This window comes from Spodoptera frugiperda, chromosome 16 (genome assembly GCF_023101765.2).
Source record: "Spodoptera frugiperda isolate SF20-4 chromosome 16, AGI-APGP_CSIRO_Sfru_2.0, whole genome shotgun sequence".
Lineage (NCBI taxonomy): Eukaryota > Metazoa > Arthropoda > Insecta > Lepidoptera > Noctuidae > Spodoptera > Spodoptera frugiperda.
In genome coordinates, this window is record NC_064227.1 from 6,830,183 (window position 1) to 6,836,224 (window position 6,042).

General features: G+C 36.2%; 1 long non-coding RNA gene across 1 annotated transcript; it reads right to left on the minus strand.

Annotated features, from left to right (window-relative positions):
* Positions 1-999: 999 nt before the first annotated feature.
* LOC126911617 (uncharacterized) lies at positions 1,000-2,504 on the minus strand. The gene is made up of 2 exons (XR_007706137.1): positions 2,208-2,504; positions 1,000-2,066 (listed from the first exon to the last, which is right to left on the minus strand). It is a non-coding gene; the product is annotated as an uncharacterized LOC126911617 (long non-coding RNA).
* Between the last annotated feature and the right edge of the window lie 3,538 nt (positions 2,505-6,042).

The window sequence follows — 6,042 nt, forward strand, 5'->3', positions numbered from 1 at the left end:
GATTTCTCTAAGATTGTTCAGATCCTAACGGGTGACAATGGCACCACTCAGCTTATCTACTTTTGAACCAAATAAGAATGTTGAAAATCCGTCGACAATTGACGGAGTATTCGATGAATAAACATACAAAAAAAAAAAACATACAAACAGCCGAACCTAGTACCTCCTCCTTTTTGTGAAGTCGGTAAAAAGTAAGCCGTTAGATGAGCAACCAAGATTGCCCACTCTACACACCCGTGGATCCAAACCCCAACAGTACCTAAGGATCCTTAAACTTCTGCCTACGCCTTTGGATATTAAGCAGCGTCGTGTTATAATGTATTATTATGTTATGTTAATTAACAAGTATAAGTTCGCGTTAAAATTGTTAGTCACGGGTTCCTCCCACTACTTATCTACGTATTTATACATTAAAATACATAATAATTATGTTTTATCAGCCGTGGTGACCTTCTGACAAACTTAGGTTCTTATTATTGCGACATTGATATTTAAGACTAAGAATAAAAAAGGGGAAAAATCAATTTAATGTTCATCAACGCATGCACTGCTGGGCCGGCTCGACCGGAGTGTTACTACTGCCTCACAGAAAACCGACGTGAAACAACGCTTGCGTTGTGTTTCGTTGTGTGAGTGAGGTTACTGAAGGCCCAATTACCCTCCTTCCCAATCTTCCCAATCCCCGATTCCCCAACAACCCTTAAATTCCTTACCCCCAAAAGGCCGGCAACGGACTCGCATCACCTCTGGTGTTTCAAGTGTCCATGGGCGGCGGCGATTGCTTATCATCAGGTAATCCGTCTGCTCGTTTACGTGCTTATACCATAAAAACATGTATTTTATTTATTTATTTACTAAATTTTTAATATCCACAATACAATTAAATAGTGAAGTGGTACATAAGGCGATTTTTATGCCATATGACATTCTCTACAAGTCAATCTTTGGGTTTAAAGAGAAAGTCTGCGAAAATAAGGTATGGAGAATAAAAAATAAACATCAAAGAGTAAAATATATTAATCGTATAATATAAATTTGGTATACATATTAAATATTACAATACATATCAGTCCTAAAATAGTAAACAATCAACTCATATCTGTTGAGGTCTGTATCGGTTTCTTATTCAGAAACTCCCCCCACAACATTCTATTCCTCCTCACAACTATTAAATAAATACATATAAATAAAGCTACCATGTAATGCTGTATTTGTCCAACCATTAAAAGTATAAAATCATCTCTATCCAACACTCTAGATAAATGTACTATTATAGAGAAATTACTGAATGCAAATATAAACGTGGCTATACCAAAGTGGCCCAATCTTTTAATTGATGTCCACGACTCTGATTTGTGACCACAGAATACAGAATACACAACTAGGAAATAACAAATCACACTCAATAACAACGGTAAAACCCAGATATATAAAACATCAAAACTTAAAAACAATTGGGGAAACAGATAAGTATTTGTCAAAAAACGTGTTAGGAAAAATACAAAAATTTCAACGAACGGGAAACACCAGACAAATAGGCTACAAATAAGATATTTGTTATTGATTTTCAAATGTAAAACTTTAACGTAATCAACATAGAAGATGTAACAAAGCACAATCAAAAAACAATAGAAGACTAAGGCGAAGTATAAAAGGAAGGCGTATATGGCGGTAAAGATAATAGTTTCTGCAAGGTGTGGCTTCGAGGCAAGTATGAAGACTTGTACATGTGCAGCCAAACAGCACATCGTGATCGCCAAGATAGGCCCGAGAAGCACATAGTTTCTAAAGTTCCTGAACTTCTTGATGAGACACCATGACACCACTCCGTAGATGAACGTAATCACTGATGATACAGTTCCGACCCACAGCGTTATTTTTAAAATATACATACAAATATCCATTGTCGACATGGTTGGATCTTCTTCAACAATCTTCATCTCCATTTTATTTTATACTTCTCGTACTTTAAATTCGACTGTGATGTAGAATAATTATTATCAAACACGTCTGAATGTTCTGATCAATTAACACAAATGATCTCAGTCGGGACGATGTTGTGATATCTGTATACATCTATTCAAATACATATGTAATAAATTCGTATATGTACATAAAGTGTTCTAGGAATGATACGGTTCCTAGAATATAACATGTGCAATTTATGTCTTATGTCTGTTCCTATGTCTAGAAGTCTAAATACGTACCTGTATTGCCTAAAACTGCGAGATAGATTTAATTAATCGAATTTGTATGAGTGTTTACCCAATGCGAGTGTAGGCATTGTTTATTCGGTTTTATTTTTGATACATATTATCATATTGTTGATATTAAGACGTAAGATATGGAGCAACTTGGGTGTCTTCAATTCCAGAGTGAACATTTTGCTCATATTTTTTTTATGGAATAGGTGGCAAACGAGCAGACGTGTCACCTGATTGTAAGCGATCAGCGCCGCCCATGGACACCTGCAACACCAGAGGAGTTACAGGTGCGTTGCCGGCCTTTTAAAAAGGAGTAAGTACGCTCTTTTCTTGAAGGTTTATAGGTTTCAAAGGCGTGCTACATGGTCTGCCATATCATCGCTTACCACCAGGCGAAATGGCGGCCAAAAGCCATCCGATTCTTTCCGCCTAGGTATTTTAACTTTTTTCTTCTCCTCTAATAATATCTTTTAATTTATTTTGTTACAGGATAACATCTAAGATAGTCCTTGGGACGCGCTGTTTTTTAGTGTTCCGGTGTAGTCATGGTTGTATCTACTGTAGATCCTGGCTTATAGGAGTTGTAACAAATTTAGGAGGAATAACGGACGTGACGAGAGAAGCCATTGGATGATGAAACAGAAGACTGTAATGATGTCTTTATGTAGTAAGTAATTTAGATAGAAAGTGAGGTATTTATATTGTACTAGCGACCCACCCTAGGTTCGCATAGATGCAATGGTGATATATTATTCATGTATTATACATCTCCTCAATACTCAATTCTTTATTGCATTCCACAATGTGGGCTTAGGTGGTAAACATTTGATAGGTCACAATACTAGAAATAAATAAAAAACACACATAAACCTTCCTCTTGAATCACTCTTTTTATTAAAAAAACCGCATCAAAATCCGTTTTGTAGTTTTAAAGATTTAAGCCTATAAACTTTGTTTTATACTATGTGGTGATTTTGCGCGAGTGAAGCCTCGGGCGCATCTTGTAGCTAATTATTCATTCATTATTTAATCAAAACAAAAATGATAACTTGTAATTTTATCAGTTTTGTTTATAATATGAATGAATGGCTTCTCAGAATTATTTATTTCTCCTTTACTTTAAATCCGCACTGCTGTTTTACACCATGATTTGTCTGCTTCTATTTGTCTAGATAACATAATAATTTTCAATAAAATACTAAATACAATGAATCAAAAGCAAGCCGTTTATGTAAAGAAATAACACAATAACGATAATGTTTATTATGTTGTAAAACCACATCAACACATATCAATAGCCTATAAGTGGCCGCTGCTGACCAAAAGCCTCTTCTCACGCGGATAAGATTTGAGCATCAATCCCATGTTTTCCTTTAACCGAATTTGATGAAACACAAACAAAGTTTAGACAATGCTCCTAATTATATATAATCCAACTGTGAAAGCCGCGTTTAAATCCGTTGAGTAGTTTCGAAGTTATAATGGGCCAGACAGAAAGACAGACAGACAGACAAACATTCCAAAAAATGTTTTTTTGGTTTCTTCTTTAGTTGTCTCCTATCGGTTTTTCGAAAAGTATTTAATGTACAGACATTCGATTTTTACAGTCTTATTATATGTATTGACTTGTTCTGGTTTATACCCACGTTAATGAAAACCAAATCAGAATTATGGATTGACTTTATTATGATCATTATAACAATCTCTTATTTGCTATAAAACACACTTATTATAGTGTCACCATTAATCAATACAATTTGAACAATCCAGTTGATTGTTCAAATTGCTCTCGGGCTCTCTACCGGACTCTTATTCAGGTACTCCCTCCACAAAGTTCTGTTACTCTTTACACAAATAAAATATATCAATACCAATAACGCTATCAAGAATTCTACGACGACTCCAACCACAAAATATATAAGAGACTCACCCAAAGTAATTTCTTTACATAAATGGACTAATACAAATAAATTACTGACTAAGAATATTAGTGTGGATAAACCGAAGTGACCCCACTTCTTTCCAGACGTCCACACCTCAGTTTTTCTACCAAAAAACACAGAATATACCGCCGCTAAATAATTAACTATACCTACCAGAGTTGGTATCAAAAAAACATATAAAACAGACAGTTTGAAAAATCCATCTGAACCTAGAAGAAGATAAGTTATTACAAATCCAGAAATTTCCACTAACGATATACACCACGCAAATAAATTTGTTATAAGATACTTCCCGTTGAAATCAAGATGGAAAACTTTGACGTAATCAACGTATAATATGTAGCAGAACACAGCAATCCAGCAATGGAATGCTAAAGCGAAGAATAGTATCGCTGCATGACTGATGACAACACCAAACATGTCCATATACTCCTGCATGTAGACCATTGCAAAAGGCTGAAGATGTATTGCCAAAAACCGGAGAAGAGATGCCAGGACTGCGCTGAGGAGGACGTGGTTTCTGAAGCTCCGGAACTCCTTGATGAGGCACCATGATACCAGGCCGTATATGAACGTGACGAAGGTCAACAAACCTAGTATCAAGGCAATTATCCGTAGAATGCCACTTATGAATGCTAGAGACATCATTGCGTCTTCTAGTATTACTATCCTTTTTTTTAAACTGTTGCACGTAACTTTAACTGTTTCTCGCAATAAAATTGTTAATGTACGTCTCAATACACTGTTTTATTAAGACAAATAAACTGAGTACAGATTATGTTTTGACACATATGATGAAATACGTAAAGCGTAGTGATAAATTCTGTAAAATAATATCTAGACTAATAAATAATATTGGGATGTCTGTTTGTAATGCAACGTCACGCCTTTTATCCCCTAAGGGGTAGGCAGAGGTGGACATTACGACACGTAATGCTGCTATACAATGTACACCTACTTTTCACCATTTGTGTTATAAGTCCCATGTAATAGAGGGTGAGCCTATTGCCATATACTGGACACAATTCCAGACTCCGTGCTACTACTGAGAAATTTTCGAAAAACCGAAAACACTCCAGTAATACTTTGCCCGACCCGGGAATCGAACCCGAGACCCCTTGTTCGGCAGTCGCATTTGCGACTACTCGACCAACGAGGATGTCTATTGGTAATATTGAAATAACTAATCTAAAAAAATTATATTGTATTGTCATCAAGATTATATGATTGTGTACGAGTATAAGATAGGTGTAGCGTCGGGAAGAGGACTAAATTTTAATTACTAGACAAAACAAACGGGTGAGCTAATGCAATTATTATCGTTATGGGAGTGAGTTCGAGCATATTATGACAACATATAAAAAAGGTCAAATTGATAATGTCTATCAAAATACCGAAAACAAACATATGAGTAAAGATTGTATTACCCTTGCAAAAGTAAAAAAAGATAAAAAGCTTAAGAAGCGTCAATCATACTATAATATCTACTAGTTGCTACTAGCTAAACATAGCTTGATCAATAAGCAATCGCCGCCGCAATGGGCACCCGAAACACCAGAAGCGTTACAAGTGCGTTGCCGGCCTTTTGGGAGTTAGGGTTGTTGGGAAATCGGGGATAGGGAAGATTGAGGAGTAATTGGGCCTCCGGTAACCTCACTCACACAACGAAACACAACGCAACCGTTGTGTCACGTCGGTTTTCTGTGAAGCCGTGGTAACACTCCGGTCGAGCCGGCCCATTCGTGCTGAAGCATGACTCTCCCACACTTCATGCCCCTCTAGCGACGTAACCACAATTTTCACAAAAACATTAAATCATTTAGAACAGATACGTAAGTATTAGAAAAACTAGTTTATAAAAATGTGTGTTTTATCCTTATAGCTACAGTACTTAT